At 43.6% G+C, this 19,651-nt stretch overlaps 1 protein-coding gene across 1 annotated transcript in view; it reads right to left on the bottom strand.

Annotated features, from left to right (window-relative positions):
* Positions 1-14,781, bottom strand: part of HTR4 (5-hydroxytryptamine receptor 4) — a 240,107-nt gene extending 225,326 nt beyond the window's left edge. The window contains exon 1 of the mRNA XM_030213021.1: positions 14,709-14,781. The gene's annotated coding sequence lies outside the window, so the exon portion shown is untranslated. The remainder of the gene's footprint in view (positions 1-14,708) is intronic.
* Positions 14,782-19,651: the final 4,870 nt, after the last annotated feature.

The raw sequence follows: 19,651 nt of genomic DNA, 5'->3' as shown, positions 1-19,651 counted from the left end.
ACCTGAGCTTCCTCTACTGAGCCCTTCAATCAATGCACCCCCCCCCCCCCCACCTTCCCAGCAACCTGTAGTCTATTGGGCCTTAAGCTGTCGCCATAGTTTTATTTATTTAGATTTCATATTTTGGGACAGGAAAGTTAGAGAATTTAAAATTATTTATGAGATGTCAAGTTTACATTTCCGCTCTTCCTTTGAGTTCATTTGCAAATTCTTGTGCTGCCAACCAAATATCTGAATGTTATAATGCAGACTTTGATACTGCATTCATTTACAGTAGATTTATGTACCAAAGATTAACATTTATGTATCTGACATTTAATGGAATTTATCAAATATATATTCCATCTTGCAGAGAACCTGATCAGAGCAGCTAACGACATAAATTCTTAATTACAAGCAATCACAGCATAAGCAAGTCCATCCTCCAAACCCAAATGTTGTTATTCCTAATATTATTAAACAGTTTTATGTGCTGCTTTATCCAATGTGATCTTACTGAATTGCAACAGTGCAAAAAGCAACACACAATCTTCTGATCCAATTTAGAGATAATGAAGCCAGCCCCACCCAAACACCATGAGTAACTACTGCTGCTCCAGAGAAACTCTTAGAGGTAGATGCACTAAACGTTTTTCATCGTTAAATGAGCCCTCAGGGAAGAATTTCCTATCCTTTCCATGCACTTAAGCCTATTTTCCGACGACAGTAGCAGCTAACGAAAACGGAATGGAGATGAGCAATTAGTGTGAAAACCCCATTGAAACGACATGCACTAACCTTTTCCGATTGCCTTTACGCAGGAAAAAGGCAGGAAAACTAACGAGAGGTCTGGACCACTCGTTAGGTCAGCTCTGTGGCAGGAAAAAGTGTTAAGTGAAAAAATAAACAAACTTTGAGCCAATCCCAGCGCATTAGCAGAGCTAAAAGCGCTGTGATTGGTCCAAAGGACCTCAGAAAACACATAAAAAAATAAAAATAAAAAAGGATCGGGAGGGGGCAAGGGCGCTCATCAGGAGCGTCCTGTACGGACGGCCTTGCCCCCCCCCCCCCCCCGCTGCTCCCCACTTTCCGCCGCTCCCCCCACCCCGAAAAAGCAAAATTCAAGCAGCCCCTGCCCCCCTCCATTTCAGGAGCCTGATGCCTGCCTTTGCCCAGCTTCGATGGCGTGTCTTTCTCCTGCTGGGCCCGCCCCTTTCTGACGTCGGTAACCTACGTAGGTTACTGACGTCAGACAGGGGCGGGCGCAGCAGGAGAAAGACGCGCCATCGCGAAGGCAGGCATCAGCTGATTCAGCTTTCTTCTTGCCCGTGCAGCGCCTTCGGACAGAGGAGAGAGGCACTGCACGGGCCCGGTAAGAGGAAGGGGGGCCCGATGGAGGAGGGGAATGGCGGCGACGACCCCAAAAGGGGGCGGGGCATGGACGGAGGATGTCGGGAGGCGGAGCTGAGGTGAGAGTAGTGAGGAAGGGAGGGGGGCAGGGGCTGCTTGAATTTTGCTTTTTTGGGGTGGGGGGAGCGGCGGAAAGTGGGGAGCAGCGGGGGGGGGGGCAAGGCCGTCCGTACAGGACGCTCCTGATGAGCGCCCTTGCCCCCTCCCGACCCTTTTTTTTATTTTTGTTTTGATTTGGGAGCCATGTGCTTGTGATTTGACTGTGTTTTGACTGTTTGTGGCATGCGCAGAGCAGCTAACATAACGCTTGGCTGCTCTGCGCATGATTTGGGGGCCGATTAACGATGTGTATTGTGATTCTTTGATACATTGTACGTTTCAATACCGATCTCAGCATGTGTGACTTTTTTTTTTGGTGCATTTTTCGTTATTTTAAAATCGTTAGGGACTTTAACGATTTAGATTTTTTTACGTTTGGTTGCTGCATCTGCCTCTTAGACTTAAAGAACATCCTCAGCTGAGAGGGATCAAAGAAAATCTCTCTCATCTTATCAAACTTCTCCCAAGGAGATTCTACCTCCTGGCACATAGAATTTCTCTCTTGTGTTACTCTACAAAGACCCGTGGAAAAGGTATATAAAGTCCATCTAGAGTCTCCTTCAAAGGAAACAAAGACCTATCGAAATAATCCAGTGACACTCAAACCGTTCCTGGAGATAAAAACCCACCCTGTGCATTGCTCCACCTATCAAATGGCAAATATATTGGAGGAGTGAAATGTAGGGATGGATGGCCATATGGAATCACGTGCAGTCCCATAAAATAACCAAAGGCTAATGGAAATGATAGGACTGGGGGGGGGGGGGGGGATACGCACTATACCGCAAATAGAACTGAATTTTCCATGTTTGACATGATTGGATTTTATGCTTAGATTTTTCTGCAACTGAAATGTAATTAAGCTTTATGAGGGCAATTCTTAAATGGGAAACTCATTTTAAGTGACCCAATGTCATGTGCTAAGACTATTCTACATACATGGTGTCCAGAAAAAAACCAGAACTCCCCAAATTTTTCCAAATAACTCCAAAACAGTTGTACTATTATTAAAAAAATTATTACTATTACTGCAAGGTGCTGTAAAAACTGGATGATCCCTGTTTTCAAATGACATCATTCAGGAAATGAATCTACATTAGCAAAATGGCGTTTAGCAAAGAAGATAAAGTTGCAATTACATTATTGTGACAAAATAAGGCATACCATAGAAATAATTTGCTACGAGAGGGGTCCTTTTACCAAGCTGTGGTAACAAGGGCCCTGCGGTAGCGGCAGGGGCCATTTTTCACATGAACCAGAGCCCTTTTTCCCACAGGGGGTAAAAACTCTTTAAAAATGGCCATGCGGTAAGATTCTTCTTACCAAGAGGCCTTGCGTTGGGCATCACTTAGCACCACCCATTGAGCTGGTGGTAGGGGCTCCCGTGGTAACCCAGCAGTAACTGAGCAATGCCAATTACCACCGGGTTAGTGCCGTGGTTAAAAAATAAAATCCAAAAATATTTTTTGTTGGACCAGAAATGGTGCATGCTTAAGGTAGAACCAGCACTGGAGACCACATTGGGCCAACGGTAGTTCCGGGTTGCCACACAGCAACACTTTAGTAAAAGGGGATCCAGAGTTTCCTAATAAAGGTTGGACTATTGTATTTTCTAAGATGAGACTAAGGGGTCTTCTGCTAAATGATAAGATACTCGTTATATTCCTATGGGTATTTTATCAGAATGTACTAGATCTGTTAGCGTGCCTTAGTAAAAGGACCTCTAAATGTTTAAGCAATTGCAAAGTATCTTGAAACTACGTTAGAAGCCCTGTTTTTTTCTGGGCACCAGGTATAAACGGCATCTGGGCACAGATTGTTCTTAGAGAATACAAGCATAACCCGGCATTAGTTCACCTTAAATTTAGGAAACTGGAGTTTATGTTTATTGCAGACTTTCTATAGCACTTTACCTGACCTAGCAGGACAAAGCAGTTTACAAATGACCCCCCCCCCCCCCCCCACCGGTTAACAAAGCTGCATTAATGGCTGCCGGTGCTCTAATGTCGACACAGCACATTCACTTTGAATGGGCTGTGTCGACATTGCTGAGCGACTTTATAAACAGGGGGTAAAATAATACAGAAAAGGAAAACACATTGGTAAATAGTAAAAGCATACAATCAAACTAAGATTAAAATAGTGCCCAGATCAGTCAAGACCATAAGCCTGTTGCAGAAGCCACAATTTAACCAGCGACTTAACAGTTAAGTATAGGGAGTTGCACTGGCCATAGGCCTGACATAATTCGGCAAGAGTGAGCACCAGCCACGCCCCTTCCATGTTCCGCCCATGTGAACCGCCCTTTCATTGGTCTGACAGAACAGCGCTTAATCGCTTTGCAGCCATTTCTGTGTATCAGTGCGCATTTACCTGGTTCTGTACCTTTAAGTGGGCAGGTTAAAGAACTGCCCTTCACATGTGCTCCTTTGACACACAAAATTGAAACAGTGGTAATTTATATTGCAAAGCTTAATGATTAAGGCAGGAAACACCCAACATGTAACCAGAAGGATTGACATTTACAAAAAGCACTTAAAATACTGAGTCAAAAGAAAATAACATCATATAAGTTCTCTTGTATTTCATTTGTCTTTTCATAATCTCCAGCCTCTGCCCACACTAGTGGAATAAAATCACTGAAGAGAAATTGGGACTGGATGATATGTAATAAGCAGAGTTTGAATCCAGCAAAGACAGATATCATGTGGATTAGGAGACCTGAGTTTGATTTTCTAATTTGAGAAATATTGATAAAAGAATGTGATATTTTTCAATTCATTTGGGGGGGGGGGGGGTTCTGTTTGATTTTCATTTTTTTTTGGGGGGGGGGGCTTGTTTCCCAAATTAATTTTAATACATTTTTCCAATACATGTAACAACTTTTAAATATATACAAATTGTTTGTGCACGTATTAGTTTGTAGGCTAACATGCATGAAATCAGTTCTGCATGCACTAAAACTTTTAAAGCATGTTAATGTTGCAAAGTGCTAAAGAATAGAAAAAGAGTTACTTAGTTTCAGTGATGTGAATTGCTCTGTTTCATTGTGTATTAACATGTGCTATTTTGTTTAATCTGCATTATATAATGCACAGTATAACCAAATGAAACAGAATTCCAAACAGAAAAACAAAACAAGATGAAATGAATTGAGAAATTTCTGCCTGCATACATCTGACTTGTTTTCCAAAAAGATGGGAACTACTGCATTTGAATCTGTTTAAGGTCCTGAATGTGACCCATGGAAAAGACTCTGCTTAACTTAATCTTCTGTTCATTTTGGTGCCAACTATAAAGTAGTGCTGTTTTGAATGACCATGTTTCAGACATTATTTGCACCTTGTTGAGAATATTACTTTGACCCCTGAGGCAGACGCAGTTTTCCCTGAAACGTGCCCCGTATTGGGTCTATTGAATTAAAGGACTCTCCATTGTTCCACTGTTGAAGGCTCATTTGTGCTTCTTTTTTGCTATTTTGGGTGCGTAATTTGGACTCTCACTTTTGCTACCAGTCAATATTCAGCCAGCAGTGCTCAGCCAGGCCATGTCCGACCACTGGCATTGAACATCTGGGCAAGGTGCAGCCACAGAAGGTGGAGAAACCCTCAATTCCTACGTTACAATAGTGCAGCAAAAACATTTTCTTGTATGGTAAAGTTATTGGGTGTCACAATCCTTGTGATGTTCCAAAGGGTTAATAAGAAAACTCTTTGTTTTGACTGCTGCTGCAGGCTTTGGAAGTATCAATTTTGATTCACTTGGATTGTGGCATCCAATAACTTTACCACACAAGAAAATTTGTTTTCTTTGGAACATCACAAGACTTCTGAAGCAGGCGCATAGGCGCTGAACACAGCTGCTCTGTCGAGTCACTTGATGCTCTTTAATAAAGACTTTGTAACGTCATACGTCTCCCTGGGTTATTGAAAGGGCCAGATCATCCTACTCCTTTTCATTGAACATCTGGGGCCATACTGGGTTAGCTGCTGGATCTTGTGCAATATTCCTGCAAGACTCCTAACAGAAGTCGCACCCAACATTTTGAGGCCAGAGCTATAATGGGCACCGGGGGAGGGGGCCATACAGGGCTGCACATCTTTGGGGGGGAGGGAGGGGGCACCCTCATGCCACTACATGGAAGTTAACCGGACACTGGCCAATACTCAGACACTGCCTGATTAGCTCAGTACATAAAGTTAGGACAACCTTTTTGCTGTCCTAACCTTAGCCATTAGTTACGTACTTAACCGGTTAGCAGTCTGCTAACCATTTAAGTACTGGTGCTACCCATGGACCACCCCGGCACTAACCAGACAGCACAAGGCAGTTGGTGCTGATATTCACTGGACCCTTTTTATTTATGTTGCCATTTGAATTTCATTTATAGATTTCTGTGCACCAGCCAAAGCATTTCGGGCTTAATTTTTATTTGGGGATTTATAGTGCTCTTTCTATGCTTCCATCGATGTCTGTTATTTTGATATACATCAATAATAAACCTGTTTTACTGATTGTTTATTTGAAACATTTCCATACAACCAGGGCTGTATATGAATAGGAAGTAAATATGAAGCGATAAATAAAACCCTGTGATTCTCAATTTGACATGATACTAAAATAAACCCAAACAGCTTCGTACATAAATGCCAAAAACAATCAACAAACATACACAGAGATTCCCCAGCAACTTTTTGGACTGGGGAGCTAAAATGTTGCATTAGGCTTGTGTTAGGAGTGCCAGTGTACAGCTCCGATGCAAGCTTGCCGCATCGTCACCTTAAACTGTAATGTCCTCCAGGGACAGGAAAATACCAAGGTGTTCAATGTAACTTGCCCGAAGCTCCAACTAATAGAGAGATATGAGTTACATCCAAAGCAGCACAGATAGGGAAACCTGCCTTCTTAGCTGTGTGAAATACAAACAATTTGATTTCTGGATAAGTATTTCACAACAATGCCAGCACAACACCAGCAAGAGCACAAGGCTCCACAGTGCTGAGAACCCTTTTAGGGAATATACAACAGTTACTCATGCAGCAAATCTGTGACACAGAGACATCACATTTTTTAGATTTCACATGCTATGAACAGGTTGGCAGAATATTGATTTACTGAATGACTGAGCTGCTTTCTCACAATATAATTTGTTCCATCTTCCACCTTAGTAATGGTCAGATCAGATTATATCTTGGCTAAACAATATGAACCCTGGTTTCTGATCAGAAAACCTGTGATCACAGGTGTGATCACACCAGTTGCCTGTGGATCACACCTGTGTTTACCTACACATACTCAACCAGTGTCAAGAAAGATCCTGCACCAGCGAATTCCCCGTCAGTCCCAGCAAAGCTTATGTTTGCAAATGGTTTCAAATGTGGCTTCCACTGGATTCATGATGCAGTTTAGGAAAGATAGAGCCTGAGGGTTTTGCCAGTAAAACCAAAAGACAGAATGTGAAAGTTACTCCTCTGATCTACAAAGAGCTGAAGTGGGACTTGAACCTGGATCCCATTGGGCTACAGCACTTTCAACCCCCCCCCCCCCGACAGGCTACTTATCCCATCAGCATCTCAGACCTGATTTTACTGGGATTTTGATGGAGCCATTCTGTAGGATTTGGGACTGGGACCTGAGAACACTATTCCTCACATCCTATAAATGGTGTGCAATTGGGACCAGTTACATGAATAATATAATAATCTACTTGACAATTAATTAGTGATGACTCTTAGAAATTGTCTGGTGGTATACATATGTACAAAGTGGCAGACAGACACATGAGGGCTAATTTTATGACAGGCAGCTGTGTGAAAAGTGCAAAAAAGCACTTATCGCCTGCCTCTGTTATGAAGACGACGAACACCTCTGTGCCTTTATAAACTCAGCTCATATAATGACCCCCAACATACAAGTGATCTTACACATTTTCACCCCTGCTCCAAAGATATAAGTGGGGGTATAAACTCTCTGTAATATTTTATAAAATATGCACATACTGTTTTACAGGTGGGCATTCTCGAGGGGTGAACTTTCGCATCACACATTTCAGAATGATTCTTTTTACTCCTTTGTTGGATGTGTTTAATTATTCTATAGGTATTTATTGGTCACCTGTGCATTTATATGTCAGCTTTGGTGGAGTTTCATCTTTTGTTGATATAGCTTTATAGAATATATACAATGTATACTTCTTTGTATTTTTTTATAAAGTTACTTTCCTCATCTGCCTATTGTGAAAGTCTGTGACACCCTTACAATATGCAGATTCACGAATAGGAATGATCATCCTGGCAGGGAAATGCAGGGAAGACTACAGATTCTATAAAAGGAGCCCAATTTGCTAGTAATTTTCCTTTTCTCACTAGGAGGATCTTGTACAAAGCGTCGGTAAGCCCAACGCAGGCTTACTGAACACTAAATCAGGGCTACTACCAGCCCAATGCAGCTGCCGGTGGAAGATCCGCCCTCAGCATGCACCATATCCGGGGGGGGGGGGGGGGGGGAATGAGAACCCCTGGAAATGGCTTGCATGGCGGTAACCCAGTGTTAATTGGGCATCGCTGTCAGGTTACCGAAGGAGCCCTTATTGCCACCTTAATGGGTGGTGGTAAGGGCTCCCTGCCACATGGCCACACGATTAGAATTCTCTTACCACATGGCCATGTTTATCTGGGGCCTTTTTACCTGCTGCTGTGGGGAAAGTGGGCCACGCTGCTAGCGCAGGGCCCTTTTTCCTGCAGCTTGGTAAAAGGATCCCTAAGTGCTGTGTTATTAGCTTCTTGCTAATAGTGGAGCTTAGCTGAAATCCTGGTATTATGCTGTGTGATGAAGTCCTAATTCTGGCTTTATGACATCACAGTGTGTTGCCACGGAAACGATCAAAGAGCTGCAAGCACAGCCCTTATGACATCACTAATGCAGGAATCTACAAAACAAGCAAGTGATACTGTATAAATAACCTCAGCTTCCTAGTTCCCATTTCATGGCCAAAAAATTACTTCCTCTTTCCTCACCTCAGGTCACCAACTCCTGCTACTCCCAACCTCCAACACCATGTGACAGTTTACTATGAGGCATGCACTCTTGTGTCATAAGAGATCACCAGCACTATATATATCTGACAGTGCATGAAGTCCTGCTATACACATGGCTCAGAAGAAGCCATCAGGAAGGTGAGGAGGAAAGAAAAGCATTGTGTAAAGTTGGATAGGAGTGATGCTGAAGAGAGAAAGGCAGTGTCTGCAGGGATCAAGAGAACTGGGGGCCCAGATCTGTAGGATGAGGGGATTATTGAGCAGAGGTGGAAGTTGATTTCTGTGGGCAGAGAGGAAGAGGCCAGAAGCTAGCTGGACCAGGGGGAGAAAGAAGAAGACCAGAAGCCAAGTACAGAATGGGGGGGGGGGGGGGAGTAAAATAAAGCAGTAACTGGATGAAAGAGAAGGCAAAGGGAAGAGCAGGAGCATCTAACAGCAAGGATCCAAAGAAAGGGGAGAGAAGATGGACTGAGGAAGAAAGAGGGAGATAAGAGAATGGAGGGAGGAAGTAAGAGAGAAAAGAAATGCTAGCAAAGGAAAAAGGAGAGACTGAGGAGTAGGACAAGGAGAAATTCATGGGAAGCCTTGGCATAGTGAGAAGCAGGTTTAGCAAAAGACAGACCTGAAACAGAACAGCAAGAAAAGCCAGGAAATGCTTTAAAAATGGAGACATTATTTAGGGGGAAATGGGTGATATGATTCTCTTTCTTTCTTTCTTTCTTTCTTTGTCTGCTAAATAGATTTGATGTGTCTTTTGGTCAAGAAAGGTAGTAGAGAACCTCAATAATGTAACACATTTTCCTTCTCTTTCTTGTGTTTCTTCACAAAATACATTTCTCTATGTTTCTGTTTACATTTGCATTTAAAATATAATAGAAAATGCTTTAAAGTTCAGATTTTCAATAAAATGCCCAAGTACAGTCACATGGAAATTTATACTGATGCATCATTGACTTTTAAAAACCTACAACAGGGAGATAAAGGAGCAGGAGGTCCTAGATGCCATTAAAACCTTGAAAGTGGGGAAAGTAGCAGGGAATGATGGATTCCCCATGGAATTTTGTTTTATCGTTTATAAATCATTATATACAATTCCAAAATACAATCTTGTATCAAAAAATAGGCAGATATATAAATTAAACACAATAGTATAGTCAAACTATACAATTATGCAATAAAAATAGAAAAATATATGAAGAAACTCCTTAAATCTACCTATTGAGTCCACAAAAAGGAGAGAAGATAATGTAATATACCAAATGATATATCTAATAGGAAAAATAAGGCGAGGGATTGTCCGTCATATATGTATTTTCACAGAGTTAATGTAGATAAGGCTAGAAGAGAAACAGAAACCTTAGGTAGAGATTTAGAGTCCAAACAAGATTTCAAGTGCTCTGGATCAAAGAATATATACTTAACAGAATTAAAATGAATCACACATTTGCACAGATAATTAAGCCAGAACGTCTCTCCCAACTGCTGCACCCGCGGTCTTACAGAAAGAAATTGTTGACGGCACTTCTGACTTTACATCTGAGAAAAAGTGAGCCGCGAAGGCAGGAAAAAAGCCTTGAAACCCAGTAGTGATCAGGATCCAGAAGACAGTCAAAGTTGCAGGTGTCACAGTATTAGTATCCAATTCTATGACATGGGTTAAATTCAATAAAATCAAATGAGGCTTCTAAAGTTGGTTGCTTTGTGTTCAAAATCCCGAGGTATCCTTGCCACCATTGCACGCTGAAAGAACCCCTTCAAACCTCCAGAAGGCCTCACCCCCTCCCCCCCCCCACCACCACCACTACTGTGCCAAACAAGAGGCAGGCCATGTGCTGCAGAGGCCCCACCTGCCCTCTAATATAGGGCAACTCTTCTTTGGCAGTGATTCTTAAGGGACTTAAGGGCACCCCCTAACAGAAGGCCTCTACACACATGGAGAACTGTGTACTGCCAGGCTCGTCTCCACCATGCCACCATCTCTACCACCAACCAGCTCCAGGCTCCAAAGTCTCTCCTGTGCACCTCACCACACACTACTGACCTCAACTCACTCCCGACAGCAGGGGAACAACAGCACAGGCACTCCTGATCTTCCCCTGCCAAGATTGGACCCTATGGCTCACACTATCCAGAGCCCTTCTCTGCTCCTTTGTCCGTGACACCCTCCTAAAGGGAGCTCCCTCGTGCCCCATCGGGTGAGTAGCAAGTCCCCAAGGAGGGGGGTGATTTGTGGAGGCGAGCTCCTTGAGCTCAAAACTGTGCAGCCATCTTGCTGAGTGGCTCCACCGGAAGTGTCCAGTATCAGTATTTCTATAATACCACTATCCCACTGGGAACTTCCGGTATCAGTATGTCTATAATATCGGTATCCCACTGAGAGCCTTCAGTATCAGTATTTCTATAATACCAGTCTAATACCAGTATCCCACTGGCCAGCATCTTCTCTGCTGCCTCTGAAAAGCACATTCAGTAGCTGCATCAGATTCTAACGGCATCCCTGCTGGGTATTATTGTTCTGCTAGAACAAATTGATGTTCAATTTCTGTTTTCCATTTATCTCTGTCTATACCAGTCCTCTATGTGACGGCACTGCCAAGCCATCGCTGAAGGCTGAAAACAAGCTCCTCCCGTCGGAGTAGAGCAAGGGAAGACGACACTAACATTTCTCTCCTCATTACCACGATTCTGCTGGTGTTTCACTAGGCAGCCAGTCTGGAAGTGCAACAAGAATGACTTTTTTTTTTTTTACTACTTTCCAATTTGCATTTTGGCATTCAATGGGATGATGATAGTCAAGGGTAGGGCTGTGGCTGTGTTCTGAGCATCAAGCCAAGGCGGACCCCTTCTTTCCTTCCTTTTCAGTCACTGTGAATCTGCCAGCACGTGAACCCACAAGAAAAGGGCACCACATCCAAATGTGACTGACTACTACTACTACTTGACATTTCTATAGCGCTACTAGGTTTACGCAGCACTGTACAGTTTAACAAAAAGGACAGTCCCTGCTCAAAGGAGCTTACAATCTAAAGGACGAAATGACAAGTTGGGGCAGTCTAGATTTCTTGAATAGTGGTTAGGTGCCAAAGGCGACATTGAAGAGATGGGCTTTGAGCAAGGATTTGAAGATGGGCAGGGAGGGGGCCTGGTGTATGGGCTCAGGGAGTTTATTCGAGGCATGGGGTGAGGCGAGGCAGAAAGGGCGGAGCCTGGAGTTGGCGGTGGTGGAGAAGGGTACTGAAAGGAGGGATTTGTCTTGAGAGCGGAGGTTACGGGTAGGAACGTAAGGGGAGATGAGGGTAGAGAGGTAAGGAGGGGCAGCAAGTGATACAAGTGATAGTTTGTCCAGCAGCTGCGACAAGGAAGATTATGTTGTAAAAGTCACAGTAATCACTGGATGAACAGAACAGTTTCTGTTTTTCAATTAAGATTTTCATGTAAAGTTCTAATCAATAGAAACAAGCTATTCTCAAAACAATCATCCTGTCTCCTGTGCCAAGATTCTCCCTTCTTCTCTATGAAATATGGGATCCTAAAGGCACTTTCTGCAGAACACATACCCATATTATTGTTGTTTTCTGCTAGATACTCGGGTGGGGGGGGGGGGGGGGGTAGGGGCTGGAGATTCTTACCAGCCTTTAACATTTGCAACTCAACTGGAACAGTCCCAAACATGGCCTATGGAGCCAGAAGCCTTTATCCACCACCATCTCTGTAATCCTGTCTTGCTGTATTCCTGGTTGACCCTGCTCTGTTCCCCTCTTCCCTTATCCTTATGTCTCTCATTTTGCAGTTCTACCACCTTCCTCCTTTTGTATCTTAATCATCCTTTCTCCACATGTTTGCTTTTTTTAACACTAAATTGTAACCTGGACCTCCTCATGTGAGTCCCTGTTTATAATTTGCTCCTCACATCACAAGTGATCAAATAAAGATGAACTACAAACTATGAACTATGAACTGTGGCTCAATATTTTCAAAGCACATCATTAAGCCAAGCAATTGAACCCCTAGATCAGGAACCACAGACCAGAACATACTCTGGAAAATGATATGGCTGCCCCCCCCCCCCCCCCAAAATCTGGCCAATCAGGAGCGTCCTGAGCCAGAATTGCACCTGTGTGATCCCCAAACAACCCCAGCCTGCCCATAGACAGGGAAAAATCTTTGCACCTCCATCTCCCTCGCAGTCTGTGTGGCTGCACCATTTGCACAGCTTTTGGGAGTCTGATACTAGTGAGTAACAGCTGGGACTAAAGCCCAGATGCTCAGAACTCTGGTAGGCACAGCTCTTCTGAGCATGCCCAGTCAAGGGAGAGCGGCTGTAGTCTCCAGAGTGGAAACCCTGGGCAGAAAGTAAACCAGACAGCAAAAATGTAAAATATACAAGTAAAAAAAAAAAGAAGAAAAGAAAAACATAACACTGGAGACGACACCAGAAGCAAATTGCAGAAACGGCAGAGCGGCACAAAGAATTACATCGTTCTGGTACCCGCAACTTCCTGCGTCAGGAACTAGAGATCGGCACGCACCTTAATAACTGCTCGGAGCTGTTGGCAAGTTTTAGTCGTTAGGGCAGCCATTTCTCTGAACATTGGAGGGAATCGCCAATGGTCTCACGTACGTCATATTTTAATACTCACAAGCTCGTATGCATAAAATCTTCAGTCGCTGCTTCTGTGAACGGTAACTGCAGCGCCAAAACCTTTTGTGCATTAGGGTACACGATAACGTGTGCGCTAAACTGGCTAAAACCAGTCTAAATGAAACGTTGCGAGCCTGGTTAGCTCTGACCATTGGGGCCAGAATTTCCCCAGAAATTGTGAACGCTGCCCCCTCCCTCCCCCCAGCAATATCAGCAAGCCAGAGGAGTAGAATCCAGGTTCCAGCATCAATCCCAGGTCTCCACCAAGCCATCAAAGAGTCCCTTCATCTCACATTTTCTCAATCTATCTCACCTTCATTTACAGGGTCACCTTTAGTCCACTCTCAATGCATCAGGACAGCTCTGTGAAAAGCTGACAGAGAGAAGTCCAGGATCTGTTGCTCCTGTGCTTTTAGCTGTACTAATGCCCTGTTAAGTTACTGATGTGGAACAGCCGACTAATTACATTACTAGATTCCTTAACTGTTTTATAGGATTAAAGCTGACTCATTGCTACTTCTCCATTGAGTTAAAGCCTCTCTCACAAACAGCAATACGAGCCAGGTGATTTAACACAGCCTCCCCCCCCCCCCCCCCCAGGACCACAAACAGGTTTGCAGGTGTAGAGTAATGATTAGAGCAGTGAGTGGGAAGCCAGGGTTCAAAGGCCACCGTCCCTATTTTTGGCCTTGGGCAAGTCACTTAACCCTCCATTGCCTCAAGAACAAACTCGGATTGTGGGAGTAGCCTAGTGGTTATTGCAGTGGCCTTTGATCCTGGGGAACTGAGTTCAATTCGCACTGCAGATCCTTATGACTCTGGGCAAGTCACTTAACCCTCCATTGCCCCTGGTACAAAATAAGTACCTGAATATATGTAAAGTGCTTTGAATGTAGTTGCAAAAACCTCAGAAAGGTGGTATATCAAGTCCCATTTCCCTTCCCTCTTGGGACAGGGAACGAGCTAGTGTACCTGAATGTAACTCACCTTGAGCTACTGACCAGAAATCACCTACTTATACTAAGACTAGTGAAATGTATTTTTCTACAGGTGATCATGGTTTATTTGTACCCTTGGCAAGTCCGAGGAGAGGAGCTGAAATAGTGACCTGTAGAGTGAAGGTTACAACTGTAAAGGAAGGAATGGGGGTAACCTATAGGGAGGGGTCACTTCACTGGGCAGACTGGGAAGACTGCTTTGGTCTTTACTTGCCATCCCGCCTCCTACCTGGGACTGGGATGCAGCTTATCTGAGGAGGAAAAGCTTTGTAACAGATAAAATGCAAAAATCGTTCACACATGACAGAAACATCCTGCTGAAAAGAGCAAGTCTTCCTGACACCTTATTCCAGCTGCAGCTCACCTGTCTTCCCCTCCCCCACCCAACAGCTATGGGCTGAGGTTCTCCCCCACATCCACCCCCGTCCCACCATTTCTCTTCTTGCACACAGCTCATCTCATGCTCCCCCAAATGATATGAGGTCGCTGAGCCTGCTCCGAGCTCCCCAAATTTCAGTAGGACAGATAAAAGCGTGAACTTACCATTGCAGTTGGCGAGGTCTGTGGAATCGCAGATACATTTTACAGACCCCTCAGGGTGGCCTCCATCCTTCAGCTGGTCCCCGGCTAGATGGCAGATCGCTTGCTTCTTTGACTCTGTCCCTGTCCCCTGTATTTCCTGGAGGCTTTATTTTTGCAGGAAAGTTTAGCTGGGTCCCTTCCCTCGCCTGCTGCTCAGTGGAGAATTGCCCCGGGGCTTCAGGGCACTGCCTTCCCCGTGCCAGCTGCACTCCGGAGGTTTAAGCTGTGGCATCAAAAGTGGAGTGCCCAAGACAGAAAGGAGACGAGCAGCCCCTGGAGTCCATGTCTCCAGTCTTCATTCATCCTCCCAGTGTGTCTCGCAGGCTCTGCCTGGCTTCCAGTCTCTCTGTTTACCTTCCCTCCCCTTTCCCTCTCCTACACTTGCAGCAGACGAGTCGTGGGGCTGAGGAATTCATTTGGCTTTTCTACTGTTTGAGGTCAGCAATAGAAAGAAAAGAAGATGATACCTTTTTGATTGGACTAACTGAGAGCCAGATGCACAAAACCTTAGCAAAATGTACTAAGCTAGTCCAATCAAAAAGGTAGCGTCTTCTTTTCTTTCTATTGATTAGCTTTAAAAGTGAACCAATACGGCTACCACATCTCTCTGCTGTTTTGGATAACGGGATGACACAAGTGAAAAAGTCATCGGACTCCGGCTGGATTTGCAACTGCAGCATTTTTACAGCAGAATACGTGTCATGAAAACAGTAGAAATCAGCACAGCTTTAAAGAGGGGACATTGGCACAAGAAGCAGGACGGGATACATCTATGTATAGATCCTGCAAATTAGTCTCTTTGGAGTGGTTGTGCCCTCCAGGAATTCAAGTCCTAACCAAAGACCTAAGAATTACATAAGTGTTGCCATAGTGGGACGTACTGAAGGTCCATCAAGCCCAGTATTCTGTTTCCAAGAGTTGGCCAATCCAGATTGCAAGTACCTGGCAAGCCCCCAAAACAGTAAAATGGATATTATGCTGTTTATCCTAGAATTAAGCAAGTCCATCTTAATAATTGCTTATGGACTTTTCTTTTAGGAAGTTGTGCAAACCTTTTTTTTAAACCCTGCTAAGCTAACTGCTTTTTGCCACATTCCCTGACGACAAATTCCAAAGTTTGATTACACCTTAAGTGAAGAAATATTTTCTCCAGTTTGTTTTAAATTTTAGTACCTTCACTGTGTGTCTCCCTAGTCCTAGCATTTTTCAAAAGAGTAAACAAGTGATTCATGTGTCCCCATTCCACTCCACTTATTATTTTATAGACCTCTATCATTTCTCCCCTCAAACGTCTTTTCTCCAAGCTGTAGAGCCCTAGCCACTTTAGCCTTTCCTCATAAGGAAGTCGTACGATCCCCTTTATCATTTTCGTCACCCTTCTCTGTATCTTTTTTCAGATGTGGTGACCAGAATTACACACAGTATTCAAGATGTGGTTGCACCATGGAGTGATACAAAAGCATTATAATGTCCCCATTTTTGTTTTCCATTCCTTTCCTAATAATACCTAACATTCTATTTGCTTTCCTATCCGCTGTTGCACACTAAGCAGAGGGTTTCAACATATCATCAGTGATGACACCTAGATCCCTTTCCTGGTCGATAACTCCTAATGTGGAACCTTACATCACATAGCTATATTTCGGATTCCTCTTTCACACATGCATCTCTTTGCACTTGCTCACATTAAACGTCATCTGCCATTTAGATGCCCAGTCTCCCAGTCTCGTAAGGTCGTTTTGCAAATGTTTCATAATCCCCTTGCGATTTAACAACTTTGAATAACTTTGTGTTGTCAGCAAATTTAATTATCTCACTAGTTACTCCCATCTGTAGATCATTTATAAATATGTTAAAAAGAAGCAGTCCCTGCACAGACCCTTGGGGAACCCCGCTATCTACCCTTCTCCATTGAAAATACTGACCTGTATCTCACTGGGAGCCTCCAATATCAGTATATCTATAATGCCAGTATCCCACTGAGACCCTTCAGTATCAGGAGTGTTTCATGAGGTACTTTGTCAAACTGTAGAGGGATTTGACCTAGAGTACAAGCAGTTCCCAATAAGGCTCATTTTTGTAGCTGATAAGGTGCTATTTATTTATGTATTAGGGTTTATTTACTGTCTTTTTGAAGGAATTCACTCAAGGTAGTGTACAGTAATTCTTCCAAGTTAAACAATTCTAAGAGGGTAACACGTGCTTAATACAGCATAAGCATTGGTTCTTACTAACATATACACAGAATTGGCATTTATGCATCTATTTAAATAATTTATGCATAAGCACTGATTCTTATTGGGATATACTACACACACACACAAAGTTACTCCCACCTCAGATGTAAGATTGACACCTTCACAGCCTGTTATAAGTTTACCTTCATTGTATCAGCAACAGCACAACAGAACACAGCACAACACAACACAACAGCTATAACTGTACTGTTCAGTAGTAGGTGTGAACTATTTGTTCACAAACTTGGCGGATTTGCCCAGCTCTGTTGGGGAAAGAACCATTGAGTTCTCAGCAGTTCATTATAAAACCCAATGCAGATTTGAAAAGAAAAAAGCCTTCATATCCAAAAGGTGCAATAAGGTGAAATGTACCTCCATGTAATGCCTGTGACATGCACCTTTTTGACTTTTTTTTTTGGCGGGGGGGATATGAAGGCTTTTTTCTTTTCAAATCTGCATTGGATTTTACAATGATCTGCTATAACAGATTTACTCAGATCTGCTTTTGATTTTTTTCGAGGATCCAGTGGAAAAGTTGCTGAAAATTTGTGGCTTTTGGTTTGTGTGTGTGTGTGGGGGGGGGGGGGGGGGGGGGGAGAGGACGTTAAGAAATGTGTTGAAGCAGTTCAACTAACCTTTAGACTGCTATTTTGAAGGCAACGCTGGATGAGAAGGGAGTGTGCCACTTCCTCCTTACCAGGGCAGGGCCGGATTAACACTATATTGGGCCCTAGGCAAACATATTTGTGGACCTCCCTACCAGGGACCCCATCCTCCACCATCATTTCAACTCTGCAGAAATAGCAGGAAAAGTGCAGAGCCTAGCTGTGGGTACAAGCGAGCATGGGACTATGCGAGCCCACGCTTTGAATGGAGAGGCTTAATGGTTAGAGCTGGAAAGCCGCCAACTTACCCGGTTCAAGGAGGGAAATTCTGAGCCAGTCTTGGATTTCTGCAACCTTATCCTGGTACATTACAGGACCCAAAGTGCTGATTTCAACAGATAGTATCAGAGACTACAAGAGCAACACCGACTTGGGATATAAGTTCAAAAACAGGACTTGCTAAAAAGTCTCCCTACTGGAGCTGGGTAACTTGGCAGCTCTGCAGCAGTGGGCTGGGAACCAGGGAAGCTGGGCCAGTCATTTTCACTCTCCATTGCCTGAGCTGCTCCTACACTGTGCTCTGATCACAGGGGCAGAATATAATTTAAATGAGCTCTGGGGTGTTCCTGTGCTCTCGCACTGGATGCCCTTTGGTCTTGGTCTTGGGTGGTCTTGGGTGGCTTCTAGTGCCTGTATTTACTTTTGATCATCTGTGCAAATTGTGTTTAGATTTTGTGTGTGTGTGTGTGGGGGGGGGGGGGGGGGGGGGGGTTGTTAGTATGTATCTGGGAAAATGTAACAAGAGAAGAGGGAAAGTTGAAACATTGATGTGTTTCTGTCTTACCTCAAGCCATTAATGCAACCTTCCCTCCTTCTTCCACTAGATACCGGGGCTCAAGTGGGGGGCTCTGTGGCACCAGAACCCCTTCCTGGCTCAGGCAGTGTCTAGTCCTGCAGAGGGCAGGGATGGCTACTGGTTTGACCTTTGCTATCTTATCACTGAGTTGTGTTAGCTGAATTATATTTTTAAGGTTTTAGGAGAGATGAAAGAGACTCCGCAGTGAGTGTTGTATGAGCACCAGCCTTAGTCACTTTGACAAAAACATGTTTGCACACACATGCACAAAGCTTCATAAAGTTCAGACATGTACAGATGTTTATGCACATGCTGGGGGACTCTGTGTATGATGACTAAAGTTACGTGTGGACATCAGAGTGCATTGCCGATTTGTGTGCACACCTTAAATCCTATAGCATGTAAATTCAAGGGGGCATGGCCAGGGGTGCTCCCATAAGTACATAAGTATTGCCACACTGGGGCAGACGAAAGATCCATCAGATCCAGCAAACTGTTTCCAACAGTGACCAATCCAGGTCACAAATACCTGGCAAGATCCCAAAAAGTACAAAATATTTATGCTGCTTATCCCAGAACCAGTGGATTTTCCCCAAATCATTTTAATAATGGTCTATGGACTTTTTCCTTTAGGAAGCCGTCCAACCCTTTTTTTAACCCTGCTAAACTAACCACCTTTAACACATTCTCTGGCAACGAATTCCAGAGTTTAATTACACCTTGAGTGAACAAACATTTTCTCCAATTCATTTTAAATGTATTACTTTGTAGCTTCATCACATGCCCCCTAGTCCTAGTATTTTTGGAAAAGGTAAACAAATGATTCACATCTACCCATTCCACTCCACTCATTATTTTATAGACCTCTATCATATCTCTCCAGAATTTACGTGCATTGTTGCAAAATAAACCCCATTGGCACCTCATTTAGGCATCAACATTTACACCTGCTGATCACCAGCACCTTAAGTTAGGGTAGTTTATAAGTTTGGAGCTATTCTAAAGGGACACAGATTGTTTATAGAATAGCGCTCAGCTCTTAAGTTTTTCAGCACTGATTTTTCGATGCCATTTATAGAATCTAGTCCATGATTTAGTTATTTATTTTATTTATTTACTAGTAAAAAAGCCCCGTTTCTGATGCAAATGAAACGGGGGCTAGCAATGTTTTCTTCTGTGTGCATGTGGGAGTGTGTGTGTCCCTGC

This window comes from Microcaecilia unicolor, chromosome 8 (assembly GCF_901765095.1).
Source record: "Microcaecilia unicolor chromosome 8, aMicUni1.1, whole genome shotgun sequence".
NCBI classification, from domain to species: Eukaryota; Metazoa; Chordata; class Amphibia; order Gymnophiona; family Siphonopidae; genus Microcaecilia; species Microcaecilia unicolor.
This window is presented reverse-complemented; position numbering and strand designations above follow the sequence as displayed.